Source organism: Oryctolagus cuniculus (genome assembly GCF_964237555.1).
Source record: "Oryctolagus cuniculus chromosome 16 unlocalized genomic scaffold, mOryCun1.1 SUPER_16_unloc_1, whole genome shotgun sequence".
Taxonomy (NCBI): domain Eukaryota; kingdom Metazoa; phylum Chordata; class Mammalia; order Lagomorpha; family Leporidae; genus Oryctolagus; species Oryctolagus cuniculus.
The window spans coordinates 1,510,288-1,536,832 of NW_027208201.1; the positions used below are offsets into that span (position 1 = coordinate 1,510,288).

The 26,545-nt window shown below is 40.5% G+C and overlaps 1 pseudogene; it reads left to right on the top strand.

Annotated features, from left to right (window-relative positions):
* Positions 1 to 197: 197 nt before the first annotated feature.
* LOC127489105 (vomeronasal type-2 receptor 116-like) lies at positions 198 to 25,140 on the top strand (annotated as a pseudogene).
* Positions 25,141 to 26,545: the final 1,405 nt, after the last annotated feature.

The window sequence follows — 26,545 nt, forward strand, 5'->3', positions numbered from 1 at the left end:
CCCCCACATTGATCTGCAGCCAAAGTCAGGAGGCTCAGCACTGTGAGCACAAGTTTCTCGTGAGAGGACAGAGGCAGGAACCATGTCCTGTACAGGAATATGGGTCATGTGTCACAAGGAATGAGAAAAGGCCCCAACCCACCTTGCTCTTTTGGTGCAGAATATGAGGATATGGGTCTTTACGTGTGCGACCCCTGATGGCCGAGCTGCAGAGGAGCAAAGTGTGTTCCCGCCACTACCCCCTGTTGGCTCCTCACTGCTCTGCAGCTCAACAGACCCTTCCAGGCTCTGTGCCAGGTTGTGAGACCTGGAGAGGAGCTGGGTTGGTGACTCTGAGGGTTCTCCTGGGGAATTGTGAGAAGGGAGAGTCCTTCTGGTTTCTTCCCCACTGTTTTGGTGAAACCTAGTAATCCTGTAATGTAAAATAATTCTAATGCACCTTGTATCCCTTGGGCCAGGAATTTACATCTTACTTGAACAGTATATTATGGAAGTTTTAAATTCTGGAATAGGAAGTCTTACCTCACTGAGATGCCAACTTTTTAAGAGGAGGGTAATTTTGTTTGTTTCCTTGTTTCTGCAACCCTCAGAATCACCTTGAACACTTACTGAAACAGGGAGACTGTTGGGATGCACTCTGTGATGCCTTATCTGGTAGACCTGGGGGTGCTGTGGCATTCAGCTCCACATGTGGTGACTAGGAGCCACTCCCAATTCTGCTTCCTTGTGTTTTGGACTTCCCTTATTCCTCATTAAATAAAAAATGCAAGTTTATTGATCTGAAATTCCATTCTCTTTCTTCTCAAATAAAGCATGAGAGTTTCTACAACAAAACATCAAGGTCTTTCAAACAATATCATTCTGATTAGTTTGCTGAATTTGCTTGAGAAGAAAATCCCAGAAAGAAGGGAAGTGGGTTGTTAACACTTGTCCATTTTTGCATGAACCAGCAACAGACAAAGGCCAAGAGCCATCCAAATAGGAAAAGATTTGTGTGTAGGTCCCCATCAAGCTGGGGCAAATTAATGTGGAATCCCAGATAAACACTGAGTCTGAAGAAGAACATGAAATCATTCAACATGGGATCATCCCATGATCCGGAGAAACCAACATGGTTCTTAAGTGGAGGAAAAGACCGTGATAAGAACACAGGTACTTCACAGGTGAAAAATCATTCAATAAGGACCTTATAAAGCAGCCTTATTAGACACATGGAAGAAAAATAGGCCATTTTTGATGACAGCAGAATAAAACAACATTGAATTTAAAATAACTGCTTTAGACTCTAAACTCCCAACTGTTACATTTCCCAGCATCAGAATATCTTTTACTACTGATTACCTGTTCAAAGAGATAAAGGATGGAATTATATAATGTATCCACATGCAAACTGTCAGCAAAAGCCTGTTTGGCAGAGATCATATATAGCTTTATAAGGAAGAGGAGGTGGAGGATAAGGATGAGGAGATGAAGAGGGCAGAGGGATTAGAGAAACACTAGAAAATGACAAAGAAGAGAAGAGGAAGTATAGATACAGATGAGAACATAATTTCTTCTTTTTTAAAATATTAATGTATTTATTTGTGAAAAATTTTCAAGAGAGAGGAGAGGCAGAGAGAGAGAATCTTCCACCCAATGGTTCACTCCCCAATTGGTTGTAATGGCCGGAACTGCACCAATCTGAAGCCAGGATCCAAGAGCTTCTTCCAAGTCTCCCATGCAGTTGCAGGGAACCAAGGACTTGGGCCATGTTCTGCTGCTTTCCCAGGCCATAGCTGAGAGCTAGATCAGAAGTGGAGGAGCTGGATCTCAAACCACTGCCCTTATGGGATGTCAGCACTTCAGGCCAGGATGTTAGCCCACTGCACCACAGCTCCAGCCCCAGAAAATATATTTTTCTAAGAAGGAGGATTTTCAACTTATCTCACCCAGAAAACAACATAGGTAATACAAAGATGCTTGAAAAATCAAGTGCACAATTGGATTTGTTGGAAACACATAAAATCCTGTACCCAATAATTGAAAGATGCCTCTTTCTGTCTGGCACACAGTGGGCATGAACAGGCCATCAACATACAGTAGACAGTTCATCATGACTGAATACGCAGGACACTTGAAATAAAAGGGACATCTGCGTTCCCTCCTTGAGGAAGTTTTCTGTCAGTGCCTGTAGAAATGTGTGGTGTTTTTTCTTGGCCTGCAAGTCTATCTGCATGCAGGTCTTGAGGAAAGATTCAGAGAATAAGACCTATTTGGAGTTAGACTATTACCAATAATAATTATTTATATGAACATACTTTTCAGATTTCTGTAGAAAAATAGATAGCAGCCACCTTGATGGGATTGAAATGGAATCCCCTGGCACAATTCTAACTCTACTGTTTGGGACAAGTCTGATTGAGCATGTGCAAAACTGTACATGTCATCCCTCTCTTATTCCCACTCATATTTAACAGAGATCACTTTTCAGTTAAATTTAAATACCTAAGAATAAATTTGTGTTAATTAAATAGTTCAACCAATGGTATTAAGTAGAACCAAAATAATAATAGCAATAAAACAGTATGCTGTTCCTCAAAAGTTAGGACAAGGGCTGATCAAGCCACTGTTTCTCACAGTGTCCATTTCACTTCAACAGGTTTCCTTTTTGGTGCTAGGTTAGTTATCCCCCATCAGGGAGAACATATGATATGTGTCCCTTTGTGACTGGCTTAATTCACTCAGCATAATGTTTTCCAGATTCCTCCATCTTGTTGCAAATGACCGGATTTCAATGTTTTTGACTGCTGTATAGTATTCTATAGAGTACATGTCCCATAATTTCTTTATCCAGTCTGCTGTTGATGGATATGGAAAGCCAAGACACTCAGGCAAAACAAAAAAGACCTAAATTAAAGATCTCTGTGAGTGAGATCCCAGTGGAAAGAACAGGTCTTCAAAGAAGTAGGTACCTTTTTCTGAAGGGAGGAGAGAACTTCCACTTTGACTATGACCTTGTCTAAATAAGATTGGAGTTGGTGAACACAAGAGGCTTCCATAGCCTTGGCAACTCATGACAGGAGCCTAGGGTGATTACTGATCATAAATAAGAGTGTCAATTGTTAAGTCAAAAACAGGAATCACTGTGCACTTACCCCCCATGTAGGATCTCTGTCCTTAGTGTGTTTTACTATGTGAATTAATGGTATAACTAGTACTCAAACAGTACTTTACACTTTGTGTTTCTGTGTGGGTGCAAACTGTTAAAAACTACTCAATATGTACTAAATTGATCTGTATATAAAGATAATTGAAAATGAATCTTGATGTGAATGGGATGGGAGAGGGAGTGGGAGATGGGAGGGAAGTTGAAGTGGGGGGCACTGTGATGCAAAAGTTGTACTTTGGAAATTTATATCTATTAAATAAAAGTTAAAAAAATAAAAATAGATAGCAGCCATTAAATTTCACTAGGTGGCATGCTTTTGATCTATAGTACTTGACATCCCCCCAATAAATGATTCCAACATCTTCTATATGTTCTGCATTTTCATGATTCTCCTTCCTTTAGGCTTTGAACTTGAGTTAGTTTCCTGATTTAGGAGGGAAGCTGATGCTCAGTTTTGATAAGGAGGAAGCTTGAGTTATAAATGCCAAGTCTTGCACTCCACCAATCTCCACATTTAGATATCCTGCCTCTGCTGGCCCCTTAGCCTTCAGGTGAGTTAATCAATCCCATGACCTTGTGCTGAGTCATGCTCCTGTGTATGCTGTTTGGGGAATCATTTGATGATGTGCCGATATAAATAACCATTTTTGGCCATGAGTAGAACATGTGCAAAAACAAAGACTGATTTCTATTTAATTCGTTTTGCTTTTCCCTTGAAAATCAGTTTATTTTCCTCATGGTTCATGGGATTTAGAAAAAAATATTCCAGAGCCTCTCTGCCATTTGCTACAGAGACAAAATGCAAGGACTTGGGAGAGCCAGCTGTTGTCACAAATGAAATTAACCTGCATTCTTCCCCATTTCAATGTTGTGTTAGTCACCTAGAGTTTCCACATAACAACATACCATGACTTTGTGACTTAACAACAGGAATTTATTTTTTAGAATTGCTGAGGCTGGGAAGACCAGGATTAAGATACGCGAGGTTGGCGTCTGTGAAAGACACATTTCCTGCCTCAAGGAGAGACATTTTTCCTTTCCTATTCTATCTTCACCAGTTAGAGAGATGTAGCAATCTCTCTGCACAATCTCATATTGAAAATTTCTAAGAAAGTAGTTAGGTAAGTCATAAAAAATTGTACTTACCTCCCAGAAACCACATCAAATATGATCATACTAAAGTGCAGTATCTCAGCCAATGCATATTTGCACAGAACATTCATTCTATAGCGGTTATCACATTGGAGTTGATAATAATCATGGTTGGAGACATTTCCCTAAGGATCTCTATGCCCTTCTTGCATGTTTCAATTCTAGATATAATAGTGCTCTTGGTGCCCTTCTCTTTAGCATCTGTCCACAATGTATTCTATTCTCTCTCTCCCTCTGCAGACTGTGTTTCCACCTTTAAAAGGAGGTGGCAGAATACTTTGTTTTTCCCCATTTGTAGGGCTTGGGTCTGAGTGAGCTATCACTCTACACCTTACCCTATCATCTAGACCCTCCACCACTGCCAGAGGTCAAACCAATCCCCTTAGGATGACAATGCAGTCTATTTGCATGAGTTCATTTCTAAGAGGAACAGAGAAGTGTTCTTTCCACAGCACCTTGAGACTGTTTCCATCAAGTGCACAATTTCTAATGTCCATATAGAAACTGTTATGTATACCTCATGTACTATACAATAAATTAAAAATTTTATCACAAAAATTAAAAAGAAAAGCAACAGGAATGGAGAGGAAGCAAGGGAGCAAGAGAGGAAGTGAGAAGTATCATATTAGAATTTTATCTATAAACTATATTAAATCTGTTCTCTTTATATTAATAAAAATAAATAGTAAAATGAAAACAATTCAGGGGAGGCTGAGTCAAATTTGATGAAATGAATCTTGGCCAGGGCAGAAGGCAGGGTTTCCTAGGGTGCTGGAGAGGGCAGTTGTCTCTCATCATAGCCACGGTGAACCTCCTGCTCTTCTTGTCCTCTGATTTTCTCTGTCCCCAGCTCAGGGGCCCGAGGTGCCTGGGCCAGTGTTTCTCTCCAGACCCATGTGCTGGATGCCCTATCCATGCCTGAAGTGCATATATTTGAAGCTACACAAGGTCCTCCTGTTCACACCAAGTTATCCAATAGCTAGAAGCCTTTATGGGCCCATGAGAATGCGTTACCTTATAATTCAGATAGGGAAATGGAAGGATTTTTTGACAGGGAGGATGTTTCCATGTGCAGAATTAATATATTTGTCTTTAGTTCAATACTTTTGCAAATGAAATTTTCAATTTGTCTTTGTTGGAGAAATGCCTCAGTTCCACAAAATCATCACATCACCCTGATCTTATGCTTTCTATTTCTTCATGTAAATATGAAGACATGACAAGTGGGATCATTTGACCTTGACTCCTCCTAGCTCATTTTCCTTGTGTTACAAAATATCATAAATATTTTATATAAACATGTTCATATTTGAATATTATACCTATTATTATTTTACTTTGTAGAGTTAGCATAATTTTAGTTTCTTACCAATTTTGTGGTGTTTCTAAGTTTTCTAATTGGATTCCTAGTTTGTGGTACTACAATTAGGAGCACTATAATTAGGTATTTTATATGAGAAGCAGAGAGACAAAGAAGAAGATCACCCATCTGCTGGTTCACTCCCCAAATTGCCAACACAGTGAGATCTGGGCCAGGCCAAATGAAGGAACCAGAAATTCCATCCAGGTCTCCCATGGGCATGGGTGGCAGGGAACCAAATGTTTGAGCCAACACCTACTGCCATCCAGGGTGTGCCTTAGAAGGAAACTGGATACTGAAGTAGAGCAAGCTGAAACCGAGGCACTCCAATTTGGGATGAGGGTATCTCAATATTGTCCTAATTGCTTTGATAAACACCTGCTCCAGTAGAAAGATCTTTGATTGAAGATCGATTATAACAAAGAGATCTACAGTATATTTTGAAAACTAATGAATTGATGAGATGGAAACTAGCTGAGTACATTGCTATTTATATTCAGTTACTTTATTATACATGGATAAATTAGAATTTTATATTTTTAGAGAGTAAAATTGACACACACTGTGGAGAATAATTAAGTCAACTTCATTAATCTGCAACAATTTTCACCGGTTGCAGTCAGAGTTATCTATATTGTAAAGCAGTTAGAGGAATATAGTCTAAGAACCCCCTAGCCCTGGCCCTGGCCCTGACCCAGGGAAATATCCTGTTTCAAAAATTATACAGAAGAGAATTGCCATTTCATGTTTACTTTTTTAAAAGATTTTATTTATCGGAAAGGCAGAGTTGCAGAGAGGCAGAGGCAGAGAGAGAAAGAGATCTTCCATCTGCTGCCTCACTCCCAAAATGGCTGCAATGGTCAAAGCTGGTCTGATCTGAAGCCAGGAGCCTGGAGCTTCCGCCTGGTCTCCCACATGTGTGCAGGGGCTGAAGGACTTGGGCCATCTTCTGCTGTTCTCCCACGCCATAGCAGAAAGCAGGATCAGAAGTGGACCCGCCGGGACTTGAACCAGCATCATATGTGATGCTGGCACTGCAGATGGCTGCTTTACCTGTTATGTCATAGTTTCAGCCCCTCATGTTTACTTTTTTTTTTTTTTTTTGACAAGCAGAGTGGACAATGAGAGAGGGAGACAGAAAGGTCTTCCTTTTCCATTGGTTCACCCCCCAGTGGCTGCTGCGGCCGGTGCGCTGAGGCTGGCGCATTGCGCTGATCCGAAGCCAGGAGCCAGGTGCTTCTCTTGGTCTCACACATGGGTGCAGTGCTCAAGGACTTGGGCCAACCTCCACTGCACTCCCAGCCACAGCTGAGAAATGGACTGGAAGAGGAGCAACCGGGACAGAATCCAGCGCCCCCACCGGGACTAGAACCTAGTGTGCTAGCACCGCAGTTGGAGGATTAGCTTATAGAGCTGTGGTGCCAGCGCTCATGTTTACTTTTAAAAGAGGGATTTTGGGCCGGCGCCGCGGCTCACTAGGCTAATCCTCCGCCTAGTGGCGCCGGCACACCGGGTTCTAGTCCCGGTCGGGGCGCCGGATTCTGTCCTGGTTGCCCCTCTTCCAGGCCAGCTCTCTGCAGTGCCCAGGGAGTGCAGTGGAGGATGGCCCAGGTGCTTGGGCCCTGCACCCCATGGGAGACCAGGAAAAGCACCTGGCTCCTGGCTCCTGGCTCCTGCCATCGGATCAGCGCGGTGCGCCGGCCGCAGCGCACCAGCCGCGACGGCCATTGGAGGGTGAACCAACGGCAAAAAGGAAGACCTTAATCTCTGTCTCTCTTTCTCACTGTCCACTCTGCCTGTCAAAAAAAAAAAAAAAAAAAAAAAGAGGGATTTATTCCTGGTTGTCCATGTACAAATGGTTTCTCATTGTTAATGTTAGTATTTTTATGGATAGATAGGTGTAGATAGGTTGATCATATGTATACCTCATGTCTTCATATATTATTTGATTTCTTGCTCTTTTTATCTTAATTTTAACGTGTTATTTCCCTTTTAAAGAACTTTGTGAAATGTTCTTATGAAGTTGCTGCTTATCTTAAATATTGTTGAGAGTGGGATCTTTACAGTAGAAACAAGCACGAACTTGAAAGAAGAGTAAAATGCAAAAATCTTGTGTCCTCTACTTTCTGCCTTTTTGCCAGTTTCTTTTTTTTCCTGGACTTAACTTTATTATAAACTGTTTGGAGCCTCTAGAATTTACTTTCTCATCAAATACAAGTTTATTCCTTCAGTTTTTCATTCCTGATATTTTACTTTCACTATTATTAGAATAATTTCTTATTTTTCGACTTATTTTTCAATTCTACCTTAATGATGTATGAAACTTTTGTATAAACACAGAGATCGAGCTCTATTTGCTGTTCTGTTCTGATTTGTCTGTGTTTTCTGGAACCATTGCCAATCTGTTTAAAATGTTGCACATAAGAAGTAGTTGCTGTTGTTTTCTTCCCCTTGGAAAGTTGTATCCTCCCCTTATGATTAGTCTGAATAATAGTCACTAATTTTCTGAGCTCTTTAAAATTTGAGAGTCAGTAAAATAAATGGTATTAAAGTAAAAAGAAATGGAATTATACCCCTAAACCTGCAGGCATTTAATTTACTCACCTCAGAATATAAAGAAATATAGAAATAGACCACATAAAAGCAAAGATGCAGTTAAAGGCAAACACCAAACTGAAAACTTCAGAAATGATGTATTTGGAAAAGAATCTTACAAACTTTCAGGCCACACAAGTCACTGAATTGGATTTGAGGCCAGTCATAATTGGAGTCTTGTCCCTAAGGACTCCTGTGCCCTGTATGCAGGTTGGAGTCTAAGAACTATCAGCATGTTCTGGCTTTGGTCCTCGCCACTGAAGAGATCAACAGGAGCCCACATCTTCTACCCAATGTGTCTCTGGGATATGATGTCTTCAGTGTCCTACACAGTAATCGAAGGATGTTACAGACTCCCTTCCTTTGGTTCTCAGGGATGGTTGAGAGCATCCCGAATTACACTTAGGGAAGAGAGAGCAGTTCCACAGCGGTACTGACAGGGACAACGTGGGCAACTTCTGCCCAAATTGGGACACTGCTGGGACTCTACAAGTTTGCACAGGTGAGCGGGGTGTCATGAGGAGAGAGAGAGCTATTTTTGGCTGATGCCAATCTCTGGAGCTTAGAAGGGTGAGAGGAGGAGACTGGATTTAAGCATCTGTTAAAGTACATAATCTCAAAGGGCAAATACTCAGGAAACTGGTGGAAAAGCCATATTTTCTTTTTGAAATACAGGAAGAGAGAGAGAGAGAGAGAGAGAGAGAGAAGACAGAGTTTTTTCCTGGAACTATTACATTGTTAATTTTTCCTTAGAATATTCTAAAGGAGTGAGGATGACTAGAAAAATAAATTATTAGTTAAATGAAAGTGGAAAAAATAAATGTATCAATGTAATCTGAAAAAAAGAAAATATTTGTGAACATGACGGTTAATCTTTAAATTTTAAAAAATCATACAATATAACCAGTTATTGCCAATGAAAGAATTCTATTGCATTTTGATCATGCAACTTTAGTTCAGCTATAAATGTTAATAAAAACCAATATGCCCCCAAAAAAGACAAATAAAAAGAAATGATTGATTGCTTTTTTTCCTATGACCAGTTTTTTTTTTCTTACATTTATTTAACAAACATGAATTTCCAAAGTACAGCTTATGGATTACAGTGGCTTCCCCCGCCTCATAACTTCCCTCCCACCTGCAACCCTCCCATCTCCCACTTCCTCTCCCATTCCATTCACATCAAGACTCATTATCAATTGTCTTGATATACAGAAGATCAATTTAGTATATATTAAGTAAAGATTTCAACAACAGTTTGCACCCGCACAGAAGCACAAAGTATAAAGTACTGTTTGAGTACTATTTACACCATTAATTCACATTGTACAACACATTAAGGACAGAATCCTACATGGGGAGTAAGTGCGCAGTGAATCCTGTTTTTGACTTAACAAATTGACACTCTTGTTTATGGCATCAGTATTCACCCTAGGCTCTTGTCATGAGTTGCCAAGGCTATGGAAGCCTTTTGAGTTTGCTGACTCTGATATTATTTAGACAAGATCATAGTCAATGTGGAAGTTCTCTCCTCCCTTCAGAGAAAGGTACCTTCTTCTTTGATGGCCCATTCTTTCTACTGGGATCTCACTCGCAGAGATTTTTTTTTTTTTTTTTTTGCCAAAGTGTCTTGGCTTTCCATGCCTGAAATACTCTCATGGGCTCTTCAGCCAAATATGAATGCCTTAAGGGCTGATTCTGAGGCCAGAGTGCTGTTTAGGACATCTACCATTCATTGAGTCTGCTGTGTATCCTACTTCCCGTGTTGCATGGTTCTCTCCTTTTTAAATCTATCAGTTAGTATTAGCAGACACTAGTCCTGTTTATGTGATCCCTTTGACTCTTAATCCTATCATTATGATGATTTGTGAACTGAAACTGATCACTTGATCTAGTGAGATGCATTGGTTCATGCCACCTTGAGTGGATTGTATTGGAATCCCCTGGCACATTTCTAACTCCACCATTTGGGGCAAGTCTGATTGAGCATGCCCCCAATTGTGCATCTCCTCCCTCTCTTATTCCCACTCTTATATTTAACAGGGATCACATTTCAGTTAAATTTAAACACCTAAGAATAATTGTTAATTAAAGAGTTATGACCAGCTTTTTAAAAAGACTTATTTATTTATTTGCAAGTCAGAGTTAAACAGAGAGGGGAGAGACAGGGAATGATAGAGAGAGAGAGAGAGAGAGAGAGAGAGAGAGAGAAATTCTTTCATCCAATGGTTCACTCCCCAATTGGCTGCAATGGCTAGAGCTGCACTGATCTGAAGCTAGGAGCCAGGAGCTTCTTCTGATCTCCTAGGTGAGTGCAGGGGGCCAAGGACATGTGCCATCTTCTGCTGCTTTCCTGGTCCATAGCATAAACCTGGATTGGAAGTGGAGTAGCCAAGACTTGAACCAGCGCCCATATGTGTTGGCACTTCAGGCCAGCACATTAACCCGCTGCACCACAGCGCTAGCCCACTTTGACCATATTTTGATTAATGCCTGTCAGAACTGAGATTATGATTTTTGGAAACCCGGTTCCTCTTGTTGCTTCATATTTTATTTTCCCTTTAGCTAACTTTCGGCACTTTTGATCCTATTCTGAGTGAAAATGGCAAGTTTCCTTCCCTCTATCAGATGGCTCCCAAGGAGATGACTCTGGTGCATGGCATGGTGTCTCTGATGCTTCATTTATGTTGGACATGGGTGGGGCTGGCCATCTCAGATGATGAGAAAGGTATGCAACTTCTCTCAGAATTGAGAGTGGAGTTGGCTAAGATCAAGTGTAGGAATGGAGTTTCTGTAGCCTTTTTGAAAATGATCCCTGTTACTGTGTTGCTGTATTACTCAAGAACCTCATTGTATCACTGGCAGATCATGAAATCATCAGCAAATGTTGTTATTATTTTTGGTGACAGTGAATCTTTTTTAGGCCTGACCTTTGGAAGGTGGCAACATATAATGATGTGGAAAGTGTGGGTCACCACCTCACAATGGGATATCACTATTTCCTACTTGACTCATTCCATGGGCACTCATTTTCTCACATCACCATGGTGAAATTCCTGGTTTCACAGATTTTATCCGAACAGCCAATCCATCCAGATACCCAGAGGACCCTTTCCTTGCTGACTTCTGGCTGCCATATTTTAATTCCTCAATTTCTAAACTTACCTGTAAAGCTTTGGAGAACTGTCCACCCAGTGCATCCTTGGAATGGTTGCTTTGGCACCATTTTGACATGACCATGACAGAAGAGAGTTACAATATATACAATGCTGTGTATGCTGTGGCTCATGCCATACATGAGATGATTCTTCAACAAGTAGAAATGTCACCAGGAGGAAATGGAAAAGGACTGGTGTTTTCTCCTTGGCAGGTAATGGCTCTGCCATTGGATGTTACATACTGTCACTTGTTGTCAAGATGTTTTAAGCAAACCAGATCATTTATAATCCTTCTCCAAAAGCACTGGGGAATATGACTTGTATGTATTGCCCAGGACATAAATGTAGACTTGGGTCTAAGTGATTGTCAAGAGCATGGAGCCAAGTGGGCAAGCAGAAAGGCATTGTGAATCTGGGCTGATGCTTTGTTTTATATAAGGCCTCAACAGCCTGCCCTTCTACTGCTTTCCATAGGAGAAATCTAGAGGTTTCCTGTGAAGTTCTTTTTAAAATTTTTCAGAGAACAGATTTCAGGTATTTCATAGAGTTCTAAAAAGATAACTGTACTTCCCTCCCAACAGGAAGAAGATTAGTTCTTTAAGTTGATAAAAGATGTTGAGCCTTATCATATAATGTAACTAAGCAGAAATCAGTCACTGATAACCTCGCTTTGCAGATTGATGTCCTGGATACTTCAGTAGGAAAAGGGTGTGGGTTTGACTCAACAGCTGAGATTTGTCTGAGCAGTCAGCCTCCTTACTGTGTAGGTGTGCATGTTTGGGAGTTTTCTGTTGATTCTTACTGATATTTTAGACACATTATCATTAGTTTTCCATGGCCTTTCATTTCTGTGTCTCCCTTGTGCGCCTGTAATATGTTGACATCTTCAGCAAGGCATTTCAGATGATAAGAGACTTTCAGTAATTTAGGCTTTGTGTCTGAACCCTGGGATGCCCTTTATCATCAGATGATGCATCTCTTTTAGCTGCACCCTTTTCTGAAGAACCTCCAGCTTAACAATCCTGCTGGAGACACAGTGAATTTCAATCAGGAACACAAATTGAATGGAGAGTATGACATTCTCAACTATTGTAATTTCCCAGATGGTGTAGGAATTAAGGTGAAAGTAGGGAAGTTTTCTCCATATGCTCCACATGGTCAACACTTGTCTTTATATGAAGATTTGATAGAGTGTGCCACAAAAATTGAACAGGTGTATTGGAACTAATAATAATTCTTTGCACTACTCAAAAATAGCCAATCTTTAAAAAAATGACTTATCGGGGCCAGTGCTGTGGCATAGTGGGTAAAGCTGCCATCTGTAGTGCCAGCATTCCATATGGGTGCTGGTTCGAGTCCCAGCTGTTCCACTTCTGATCCGGCTCTCTGTGATGGCCTGGGAAACCAGTAGAAGATGTCCCAAGTCCTTGGACCCCTGCACCCATGTGGGAGACTGGGAAGAAGCTCCTGGCTCCTGGCTTTGGATCGGCATAGCTCTGGCCATTGTGGCCATCTGGGGAGTGAACCAGTGGATGGAAGACCTGTCTCTGCCTCTGCCTCTCTCTAACTCTGCCTTTGAAATAAATAAATAAGATTAGTAAATAGAATAATAAGATATTTTTTAAATATCTTTTAAAAAGATTTATTTATTTGAGAAGCAGAGTTAGAGACAGAAAGAGGGAGAGACAGATGGAGGTCTTCCATCTACTGGTTCACTCCCCAAATGGCCACAATGGCCAGAGCTGGGTCTATTTGAAGGCAGGAACCAGGAGCTTCTTCCAGGTTTCCCACGTAGGTGCAGGGGCCCAAGGACTTGGGCCAACTTCCACTGCTTTCCCAGGCCATTATCAAGGAGCTGGATGGGAAGAGGAGCAGCAGGGATGTGAACTGGCACCCATATTGGATGCCGATACTGCAGGCCAAGGCTTAACCTACTATGCTACATTGCTAGCCCCAAATGATTAATCATGTTGTGGAGGTTTCTGTTTACTCATAGCACAGTAAATGGCTATTTATGCCATTTAACAACTCACCTTCCCAACTAAGAGATTTTTCTTACTGTATTTCTGCTGGATATGAAGGGAACACAGCTATTCAGTCATATTTCTCAATTCTCATACATTTCACAGCATACAATAAACATGGCATTCAGTCTGTAAAATTGGATGTAGATGTATGTGCAAGTTAAGTTTATTTTGATTTCAGTATTTTAAAACACCCTAGTTGGTAGAAGAATGGGTGATACTCTCAGTAGTGACCAACACATATCTGATTGTCCTCAGCCTCCCCAGTCCATATGCAGTGCGAGTTGTAGCCCTGGATTCAGGGAGACCCCTCGAGAGGGAAAGGCTGCCTGTTGTTTTGATTGCACTCTGTGCCCAGAGAATGAGATTTCCAATCAGACAGGTAAGTGTACCTATTTGGAGAAATTCCTCATTTCTCCTTTATTCTCCCCCATCCATCCAAGGAAGTGGAAAGGGCCTAGAGGAGAACTGCAGAGACAAGGATCTCCACTTTTAAGTTAATAATGAAATTATTATTATAAATACTTACCCTATTATGTTAGTCTGCATCGGCCTTGAACAAGACAGGCAGATATAAACAAATCTCCTATCTTCTGGTCCAGTTCCAAAATGTCTGCAGTGGCCAGGGCTGGACCATTCCTGGAATCAGGAGTTGAGAACTGAGGCCAGAGCTCTCATGTGTGTGTTAGGAACCCTGCCACTTCAGTCTTCACCCCTGCCTTCCAGGGTCCTCAATGACAGGAAACTGGAACAGGAGCCATATCTGGGAATCAAACCTGGTTACTCAAATGTGGGACATGTGTGCCTTCACCAGTATTCTCAACATTCACTCAGTGACATATGTGTTTTCAGGCATTATTTTACACATACAGCAGACATTAGTGTCTTTATAAAACTCCTCTTGACCACCACTCAGTCACCTAAGTTCCATCTCCATCATGAACACAGGTATCATATGTATCTACTTTTCATTTTCTGTGAAATGATGTTTAGATCACATTGAAGACATAGATACTACAAGTCCTTATTTTCCCAGGACCTGACACTGTTTTTCAGTGGAGCAGGTACTTATAAATGTTGTGCTTGATTTACTGGTATGTATTACTGATATGTAAAACATGTTTATGATATACCATATTCTGAGTGAGGAGATTGTATTTCATGCTCTTTTCTAGTTCACAGGTAAGAAAAAAATATAGAGATATGCAATCATAGTAGTAGTATTGACTGCAATGAAAGTATGCACAATGCAGTTGTCTGTAGGACGTATTACGTGGTGGTCTCTGCATTCTTTGAGGTGATGATGTGGATCTCATCCAACAGATGTTAGTATTAATATTATGAATTAAATGGGGAGTAAATTCTTGGTAGAATTATTAGAAGTGGCTGAATTTGGGGAATTGCCGGTTCACACAACATGCAGAGAACCTAAGAAAAAGGCTTCATTGGTAAAGCACAGAGAATATGTGGATGGGGTTGGGAGATGATATGGGAAATGGACTGAATATTTGTATATTGGATTTTCCATAATTATCACTTTGGAATGCTTCAGACTTACAGTATTTAATGGTGTTATACTGAAATCATTTCTTTTTTAAAGTTGAAAATCCATTTATTACACCCAACCTAAACATCATAGCTTAGCCTACCCTTCCTTACACATGCTCGGAACATGAAGTCACTTATATAGAGTGGGGATTTTCTAAGATTGATTTTGTGATTGCTATGTTGTTTAATATTAAAAATGATGTAGCATTAACTCAGTTTATTAGAAATGTAGGAGATTACTGTTATGGTCTGCATATCACTGACTTGGGTAAAGGCATTTTGTGTGTACACATTGGGCACAAGTTCCTATGTGTTCCATGTGCAATGATGGAGAGTGCATCATCCACCAGCTTGAATTCCGATAGCCTTGGAAATATAAATACACCACTAAACTACTCATGGGTTAGAGAATAAAGAAGATAGATGTATATTTCCATTTAGAAACACTGTTTATTAAATCTGGTGTCCAGTTAGAGTGAAATTTATAATTCCAAAGAAATTTATAATTCCAGATTTTATATATTAATGTATAATGTATATTAAAATCTGAACTTATCATTTCTAAGAATTTATTGAGTACCGGAAAAAGAACACTAAATTAAACACAAAAGAGAACATAAGAAATGATAAATATAGGAAAATAAAATCCAAACATAAACAGGATAAGCAAGTTGATTCTTGTATAAAACAAATACAATTGATCAAGAAGAAGCAGGAACAATGCAGGAAATAAGAGATACTAAGACTGAAAATAGGTCATCAATATAGATTTCCCAAAAAAGTTAACATAGTGAAGATATATTATAAATGATTCTTGTTAATACTTTTGAAACCTCAGGTGTAGTTCTCAAATTCTCCTGTCAGTAGGATTTGTCAGAACCATCCTCAAAGCACAAATAACATTAAGTGAGGAATTTTTAAGAAGTCCCCATACATTTTTATTATCTCCAACAGCTTCTTTTGAGGGGGATTTATCAAACCTTCATAAAAGAAGGAACAGTTATTTACTAAGTCTGTTCAGAGAAAAGGAAAATTCAGGGAATTCTTTGAAAATGGCCTAACTTTGGCTCCTCAGTATTACAAAGTCATTTCAAAAAGAGGAATTTTTTTAAAGATTTTTATTTATTTATTTGAGAGGTAGAGTTACAGACATTGTGAGAGAGAGAGAGAGAAAGGTCTTCCTTCAATTAATTCACTCCCCAAATGGTTGCAATGGCTGGAGCTGCACTAATCTTGAGCCAGGAGCCAGGTGCTTCTTCCTGGTCTCTCACATGGGTGCAGGGGGAACCGAGGAGTTAGTCCGTCTTCAACTGCTTTCCCAGCCCATACCAGAGACCTGGATTGGAAGAGGAGCATCTGAGACTAGAACTGGTGCCCATATGGGTGCAGGCAGCACAGTTGGAGGATTAACCTACTGCACCGTGGCACCACCCCCAAAAGAGGAAATCTATAGCCATTTACTTCCTTTTTTTAAAAGATTTATTTATTTATTTGGAAGTCAGAGTTACACAGAGAGAGAAGGAGAGAGACAGGGGGAGGGAAAAGGGGAGGGGGAGAGGGAAGAGAAGAGAGAGGGTAAGAGGAGGGGAGGAGGAGGGTGAGGGGAGAGGGGAGAAGGAAAGTGAGAGGTATTCCATCTGCAGTTTACTCCCTGGTTGGCCACAATGGCTGGAGCTGTGCTGATCCAAAGCCAAGAGCCAAGAGCTTCTTCTGGGTCTCCCACGTGGATGTAGGGGCCCAAGGACTTGGGCCACCTTGTACTGCTTTCCCAGGCCACAGCAGAGAGCTGGATTGGAAGTGGATCAGCCGGGACTAGAACTGGTGCCCAATATAAAACAATACACTAGTACCTCAAAGGAAGAAATAAAAACCCCAATAATGGCAAAAAATAATAAAATCAACATCCGTGCATGTTATAGAAATAACAAAAAGCAATTCTTCCCAAATTATGAGTAGGCCATAATTTTCTTCATAAAGAGTATTTGCATAATCACACCATAGTTTTGAGGCAGTGTTGAAAGAATAAAATAAGAACATTCAACACAACCACATCTGACTAAGTATTAGGCTGCATATCCTGTCTAGTAAATATTTTCAAAAGAGAAAAGAATTGGAAAAGAAGAAATAAAATGATGTTCAGATTATATTTTATACAAATATAAAATCCACATGAATAAGTTTAGTATTTGACTATAACAGTGACTGAGTATAAGGATAACATCCAAAAATTTACTTTATTTTTATATACCGGCCACAAACCATTTGAAAATGAAAAATTTGAGTGTTTATAACATCTTACAAGTAAAAATAGCTAGAAGTAAAGGTAAGAGTCTTGACCATAAATTTACAGAACATAATTGAGAAAAATAAAAGACTGACATAAGTGGACACAGTACGCTCATAGTTGGAGAGGCTCAATATTGGAAAGATTTGGGAACTACCAAAGATGAGCTCCTGATTCAATGATTTGCAATCTACATTGCAAGATATTCTGTAATGGAAATTATAACTCATTACAGGATGAGAGGACGTACTCCACCTGGTATCAGCTATTGTTAGTCCTCTCTGTCCTTGATACTCTGTTTTTATTTATTTTTATAAAGATTTATTTATTTGCAAGTCAGAGTTACACAGAGAGAGGAGAGGCAGAGAGAGAGGCAGAGAGAGAGAGAGAGATCTGCCATCTGATGGTTCACTCCCCAATTGACCACAATGGCCAGAGCTGTGCTGATCGGAAGAAGAAAAAGAGCCAGGAGATTCTTCTGGGTCTCCCATGTGGGAGAAAGGGCCCAAGGACTTGGGCCATCTTCTGCTTACCCACGCCATAGCAGAGAGTTGGATTGGAAGTGGAACAGCCGGATTTCGAACCGGTGCCCATATGGGATACCAGCACTTCAGGCCAGGGCATTAACCCACTGCACCACAGCACTGGCTGTCCTTGATATTTTGTAAATTGTCATGTTCCCGATAGTATCTCAATAAGGGGCATCAGTTTTGAAAAAATGAAGCCAAGAGATTGCTTTTAGAGACATAAATAAATGAGATAGGTAGGTGTTTCAAATTTTGAAACTTTGCCTTGAAGTAGATGGTACATTGGAGGGTCTTCTTCAGTGGTGTCCTAAGTCACAGGTTCCAGCCTCATTGAAGGATTTAGTGCATTTATATGCAAGGATGTGGTATTCTGTGAAGACACAGCAAGAAGGTGTCATCTGTAAGATACCCTACACTGGACACTGCGGCAGGATCCTTGGTCTTGAATGATTGAGTCTCCAGAAACATGAGAAGTGACTTATGCTGTCATAAATTAAGCAGGATAAGATAGGGCATTTGGGGCCGGTGCCATAGCTCACTAGGCTAATCCTCCACCTGTGGCACCAGTACCCTGGGTTCTAGTCCCAGTTGGGGTGCCAGATTCTGTCCTGGTGGCTCCTCTTCCAGTCCAGCTCTCTGCTGTGGCCTGGGAAGGAAGTGGAGGATGGTCCAAGTGCTTGGGCCCTGCACCTGCATGGGAAACCAGGAGGAAGCCCCTGGCCCCTGTCTTCGGATCGGCGCAGTGTACTGACCATAGTGGCCATTTGGGGAGTGAACCAACAGAAGGATGACCTTTCTCTCTGTCTCTCTCTCACTAATTCTGTCAAAAAATAAATTAAAAGAGAGGGCATTTGATGATTACAACAAAGTGTCCTGAGACAGTAGGTCTTTTGTTGTTGTTGTGGGAAAAAATAAGATCTCATGAATATAAAGAAGAAATAATAGTGTTGTGTCTTAGCCATAATTTAGATGAATGATATTAATCAGGAATCCTTCCCTATACATTATTCTGATACATGCTTCCCACAGCTTATTCGGTGTGCTTTTGGAAGTCGGGGAACATAACACTAAGCACGGCTGAAGCTGGGCTGGTGCATTTTTCCTGTCTTAGCAGATATGGATCAATGCGTGAAGTGTCCAGAGCAGCATTATGCCAACACAGAGCGAGACCACTGCCTGCACAAAGCTGTGGCCTTCCTGGCTTATGATGACCCCTTAGGAATGACCCTGGTCTGCACAGCTCTGTGCTTCTCTGTACTCACTGCTGTGGTTCTTGGTGTCTTTGTGAAGCACCGAGACACTCCCCTAGTCAAGGCCAACAATCGTTGTCTCAGCTACATCCTGCTCATTGCCCTCATCTTTTGCTTCCTCTGTTCCTTATTGTTCATTGGTCGTCCCAGTACAGCCACCTGTGTCCTCCAGCAGATCACGTTTGGAGTGGTGTTCACCGTGGCTGTTTCCACCATCCTGGTCAAAACTATCACTGTGCTTCTGGCCTTCAAGGTCACTGCCCCTGGGAGAAAGATGAGACACTGGCTGATATCAGGAGTACCTAACTCCATTATTCCCATCTGCTCCCTGATCCAACTGGTTCTTTGTGCCATCTGGTTGGGGACCTCTCCTCCATTTATTGACACAGATGCACACTCTGAGCATGGCCACATCATCCTGGTGTGCAACAAGGGCTCAGTCATTGCCTTCTACTGTGTCCTGGGTTACCTGGGTTCCTTGGCCCTGGCGAGCTTCACTGTGGCTTTCCTAGCCAGGAATCTACCTGACATGTTCAATGAAGCCAAATTCCTGACATTCAGCATGCTGGTGTTCTGCAGTGTCTGGGTGACCTTCCTGCCTGTCTACCACAGCACTAAAGGGAAGATCATGGTGGCCATGGAGGTCTTCTCCATCTTGTGCTCCAGTGCAGGGCTCCTGGGCTGCATCTTTGTCCCCAAGTGCTACATTATTCTCTTCAGACCTGAGAAGAACTCTTTAAAAGGATTAAAGGATACAGTATATTCCAAGGGAAATAGCTGTTTAAAGATTAGTTCATTAGTTCATTAGTTCACATATTTAGACCAAAATTGATAAAACTCTGATTTTGCATTCCATGTTATAAAGTAATTGATTCAGCTTAACCTCCTTATAGACAGCATCCTCTTCTCTGTTAAAGAAGGTTTGCTTATTTTATATATATATATATATATATACACACACACACACACACACACGCACACACACACAGACACACATACTGAAAGGCAGAGTTAGAGAAGGCGGAGAGATAGAGCGACCTTCCCTCCAGTGCTTCACTCCCCATATGACTGCAGTGACTCAGGCCAAAGCCAGGAGCTTCATCTGAGTCTGCCCTATGGGTTTCAGGGGCCCAAACATCTTAAGCCAACTATTGCTGCTTTCCCCATGTCTTTGGCAGGGAACTGGATCAGAAGTGAAGCAACAGGGCCATTAACTGGTGCCTATTTGGGATGCTGGCATTGTAGGTGGCAATTTCCCACCATTCCAGAACACTTACCACAATTTATCTCTCTTTTTTAAAAATAATGCTGTGTATAATGTTCTCAGTCAGACTTTATGCTCACAAACACAAACTCCATCTCAAGTAAAGACTCTTGAAACTTCATTTCTACTAGTTTCTATATTTTCCTTGTCAACTGGTAGACACTTAAATATTCATATTTTAATAAAATGAATTTACAAGATTGTTTCCTGTTTTATTTTTCCTCCTTTAGAGTTTATAATAAAAAGATTTGTAATCTAGTTGGGACTGGCCAGCACCACAGCTCAATAGGATAATCCTCCACCTGCAGTGCTGGCACACTGGGTTCTAGTCCCAGTTGGGGCACCAGATTCTGTCCCAGTCACTCTTCTTTCAGTCCAGCTCTCTGCTGTGGCCCAGGAGTACAGTGGAGAATGGCACAAGTGGTTGGGCCCTGCACCCACATGGGAGACCAGGAGAAGCACCCGGCTCCTGGCTTCAGATCAGTGTGGTGTACCGGCCGCAGTGCACTGGCCATAGTGGCCATTGGGGGGTGAACCAATGGAAAAGGAAGACTTTTCTCTCTTTCTCTCTCTCTCACATTCTACTCTGCCTGTCAAAAAAAAAGTTGGAATTTTTTCAGTACTGTAATTGGTCATGTTAAATCATGTTTCATGTGTTTACAACATTGTCACAAACCCCTTAATTATGTATCACTTTCAGATTTGAAATGCTGTAATAATTGCACATCAAGTTTTTATATGTAGCAGAGTATACAAACTTGTATTCCATTTGTTTATTGTTTTTTTTTATGTATTTTGGCTTTAGGTTTTCTGTTGTCAATTCCAGACTTTAAAAATTGGTTTTTACTTTTGAGGTGAAATCAATACAACAAAAGAGTAACCATCTTAGAGTGAACTAATGGCATGCGTGGCATTCACTGTTTTGTGCAACCATCATTTTTATCAAGTTCTAAAATACTGTCATCACGCAAAATCAACTTCTTTATTCAGTGGTCACTCAATTCCTGCTCCTCACAATCAGAAAACCACCCTCTGCTTTGTGTTTCTGGATTTGACAATGCTGAGCATTCCATACAAATGAAATCCTGCACTGTGCAGACTGGTTTGGTGGCCTTTTTTCACTTAGCATAGTGTTTCCAAGCATCATGCAAATTATAGTAGGTATTCATGATGTTCATGACAAACTATTATTTCTTTGAATTGATTCATTGAATTTTTTTTATCTTTTATTTAATGAATATAAATTTCCAAAGTACGACTCATGGGTTACAATGGCTTCCCCCCCCCCATACCGTCCCTCCCACCCACAACCCTCCCCTTTCCCACTCCCTCTCCCCTTCCATTCACATCAAGATTCATTTTCCATTATCTTCATATACAGAAGATCAGCTTAGTATACCTAAAGTAAGGATTTCAACAGTTTGCTCCCACACAGAAACATAAAATGAAAAATAATAGATGATTTTTTTAAATGATGATGAAATCAGATCAGACCTATTTGCATGTTTAATCCCAGTGAGAGTTAAGTTGGGAATTGATAATTTCTTTTTTTTTTCCAGAAGATCAGTTTAGTGTACATTAAGTAAAGATTTCAATCGTTTGCACCCCCATAGAAACACAAAGTGAAATATACTGTTTGAGTACTCCTTATAGCATTAAGCCTCAATGTACAGCACATTAAGGACAGAGATCCTACATGAGGAGTAAGTGCACAGTGACTCCTGTTGTTGACTTTACAAATTGACACTCCTGTTTATGGCATCAGTAATCTCCCTATGCACCAGTCATGAGTTTCCAAGGCTATGGAAGCCCCCTGAGTTCTCCGACTCTTATCTTGTTTAGACACGGTCATAGTCAAAGTGGAGGTTCTCTCCTCCCGTCAGAGAAAGGCACCTCCCTCTTTGAAGACCTGTTCTTTCCACTGGGATCTCACTCACAGAGATCTTTTGCCAGAGTGTCTTGGCTTTCCATGCCTGAAATACTCTCATGGGCTTTTCAGCCAGATCCGAATGCCTTTAGGGCTGATTCTGAGGCCAGAGTGCTATTTAGGACATCTGCCATTCTATGAGTCTGCTGAGTATCTCACTTCCCATGTTGGATCACTCTCCCCTTTATTTATTCTATCGGTTAGTGTTAGCAGGTACTAGACTTGTTTATGTGCTCCCTTTGACTCTTAGTCCTTTCATTATGATCAATTGTGAACTGAAATTGATCACTTGGAATAGTGAGATGGCATTGGCACATGCCACCTTGATGGGATTGAACTGGAATCCCCTGGTATGTTTCCAACTCTACCAATTGGGGCAAGTCAGCCCGAACATGCCCCAAATTATACATCTCTTCCCTCTCTTATTCCCACTCTTATGTTTAACAGGGATCACATTTCAGTTACTTTTCAACACTTAAGAATAACTGTGTGATAATTACAGAATTAAACCAGTCATATTAAGTAGAACAGACAAAAAAAATACTAAGAGGGATAATGTATTAAGTTGTCCATTAGCAGTCAGGGCTATGCTGATCAAGTCACCATTTCTCATAGTGTCCATTTCACTTCAGGAGGTTTCCTTTTTGGTGTTCAGTCAGTTGTCACCGATCAGGGAGAACATATGGTATTTGTCCCTTTGGGACTGGCTTACTTCACTCAGCATGATGTGTTCCAGATTCCTCCATTTTGTTGCAAATGACTGGATTTCTTTGTTTCTTACTGCGGTATAGTATTCTAAAGAATACATATCCCATAATTTCTTTATCCAGTCTACCGTTGATGGGCATTTAGGTTGGTTCCAGGTCTTGGCTATTGTGAATTGTGCTGCAATAAACATTAGGGTGCAGACCACTTTTTTGTTTGTCAATTTAGCCTCCTTTGGGTAAATTCCAAGGAGTGGGATAGCTAGGTCGAACGGTAGGGTTATATTCAGGTTTCTGAGGAATCTCCAGACTGACTTCCATAGTGGCTTGACCAGTTTGCATTCCCACCAACAGTGGGTTAGTGTCCCTTTTTCCCCACATCCTCGCCAGCATCTGTTGTTGGTAGATTTCTGTATGTGAGCCATTCTAACCGGGGTGAGGTGAAACCTCATTGTTCTTTTGATTTGCATTTCCCTGATTGCTAGTGACCTTGAACATTTTTTCATGTGCCTGTTGGCCATTTGGATTTCCTCTTTTGAAAAATGTCTATTGAAGTCCTTGGCCCATCTCTTAAGTGGGTTGTTGGTTTTGTTTTTGTGGAGTTTCTTGATCTCTTTGTAGATTCTGGTTATTAACCCTTTATCTTTTGCATAGTTTGCAAATATTTTTTCCCATTCTGTTGGTTGTCTCTTCACTCTCCTGACTGTTTCTTTTGCAGTACAGAAACTTCTCAATTTGATGCAATCCCAATAGTTGATTTTGGCTTTGACTGCCTGTGCCTCCCGGGTCTTTTCCAGAAATTCTTTGCCTGTGCCAATATCTTGAAGGGTTTCTCCAATGTTCTCTAATAACTTAATGGTGTCAGGACGTAGATTTAGGTCTTTAATCCATGTTGAGTGGATTTTTGTATAAGGTGTAAGGTAGGGGTCTTGCTTCATGCTTCTGCACGTGGAAATCCAGTTTTCCCAACACCATTTATTGAATAGACTGTCCTTGCTACAGGAATTGGTTTTAGATCCTTGATCAAATATAAGTTGGCTGTAGATGTTTGGGTTGATTTCTGGTGTTTCAATTCTCTTCCATTGGTCTATCCATCTGTTTCTGTACCAGTACCATGCTGTCTTGATTACAACTGCCCTGTAGTATGTCCTGAAATCTGGTATTGTGATGCCTCCGGCTTTGTTTTTGTTGTACAAGATTGCTTTAGCTATTCGAGGTCTTTTGTGCCTCCATATGAATTTCAGCATCATTTTTTTCTAGATCTGCGAAGAATGTCTTTGGTATCTTGATTGGGATTGCATTGAATCTATGAATTGCTTTTGGGAGAATGGACATTTTGATGATGTTGATTCTTCCAATCCATGAGCATGGAAGATTTTTCCATTTTTTGGTATCCTCTTCTATTTCTTTCTTTAAGGTTTTGTAATTCTCATCGTAGAGATCTTTAACGTCCTTGGTTAAGTTTATTCCAAGGTATTTGATTGTTTTTGTAGCTATTGTGAATGGGATTGATCTTAGCAGTTCTTTCTCAGTCATGGCATTGCTTGTGTATACAAAGGCTGTTGATTTTTGTGCATTGATTTTATATCCTGCCACTTTGCCAAACTCCTCTATGAGTTCCAATAGTCTCTTAGTAGAGTTCTTTGGATCCTCTAAGTACAGAATCATATCGTCTGCAAAGAGGGAGAGTTTGACTTCTTCCTTCTAGATTTGCATTCCTTTGATTTCTTTTTCTTTTCTGATGGCTCTGGCTAAAACTTCCAGAACTATGTTAAATAGCAGTGGTGAGAGTGGGCATCCCTGCCTGGTGCCAGATCTCAATGGAAATGCTTCCAACTTTTCCCCATTCAATAGGATGCTGGCCGTGGGTTTTTTATAAATTGATTTGATTATATTGAGGAATGTTCCTTCTATACCCACTTTGCTTAGAGTTTTCTTCATGAAAGGGTGTTGAATTTTATCAAATGCTTTCTCTGCATCAATTGAGATAATCATATGGTTTTTCTTTTGCAGTCTGTTAATGTGGTGAATCACATTGATTGATTTGCGAATGTTGAACCATCCCTGCATACCAGGGATGAATCCCACTTGGTCTGGGTGGATGATTTTCCTGATGTGTTGTTGTACTCTATTGGCCAGAATTTTATTGAGGATTTTTGCGTCTATGTTCATCAGGGATATTGGTCTGTAATTTTCTTTCAGTGCTGCATCTTTCCCTGGCTTAGGGATTAAGGTGATGCTGGCTTCATAGAAAGATTTTGGGAGGATTCCCTTTTTCTATTGTTCTGAATAGTTTGAGAAGAAATGGGATTAGTTCTTCTTTAAATGTCTGGTAGAATTCAGCAGTGAATCCATCTGGTCCTGGGCTTTTCTTTGTTGGGAGGGCCTTTATTACTGTTTCAATTTCTGTCTCAGTTATGGGTCTATTTAGGTTTTCTATGTCTTCCTGGTTCAATTTTGGTAGATTGCATGTGTCCAGGAATCTATCCATTTCTGATAGATTTTCCTGTTTGCTGGCATAGAGGTCCTTGTAGTAATTTCTGATGATTCTTTTTATTTCTGTGGTGTCTGTTGTTACGTTTCCTTTTTCATCTCTGATTTTATTGATTTGGGTCTTTTCTCTTCTTTTTTTAGTTAGTTGGGCCAATGGGGTGTCAATTTTGTTTATTTTTTCAAAAAACCAGCTTCTCGCTTGGCTGATTTTTTGTAATTTTTTTTGGATTCAATCCTGTTAATTTCTTCTCTGGTTTTAATTATTTCTCTTCTCCTACTAGATTTGGGTTTGGTTTGCTGCAGTTTTTCCAGGTCCTTGAGGTGCGCTGAAAGCTCATTTATTTGGTACCTTTCCAATTTCTTGATATAGGCACCTATTGCTATAAATTTGCCTCTCAATACTGCTTTTGCTGTATCCCATAAGTTTTGATATGTTGTGGTGTTGTCTTCATTTACTTCCAGAAAGTTTTTGATTTCTCTTTTGATTTTTTGAATGACCCAGTGTTCATTCAGGAGCATGTTGTTCAGTCTCCATGTGTTTGCATACTTTCTGGGGTTTCCTGAGTTGCTAATTTCCAGCTTCATTCTGCTGTGGTCTGAGAAGCTGCATGGTATGATTCTAATTCTTTTAAATTTGCTGAGACTTGCTTTATGGCCTAGTATGTGATCAATCCTAGAGAAGGTTCCATGCACTGCTGAGAATAATGTGAAGTCTGTAGATGTAGGGTTGAAAGTTCTGTAGATATCTGTTAGATCCATTTGGGCAATAGTGTCAATTAAATCTGCTGTTTCCTTGTTGATCTTCTGTCCGGATGATCTGTCTATTTCTGAGATTGGAGTATTGAAGTCCCCCAGTACTATTGTATTGGAATCTAAATCTCCCTTTAAATCCCTTAACATATCTTTTAAATAGACCGGTGCCCTGTAATTAGGTGCATATACATTTATAATAGTTACATCTTCCTGTTGAATTGAACCCTTAATCATTATATAGTGTCCCTCTTTGTCTCTCTTAACAGTTTTTGTATTAAAGTTTATTTTGTCTGATATTAATATGGCTACGCCTGCTTTTTTTTTTTTTGGTTTCTGTTGGCATGGAATATCTTTTTCC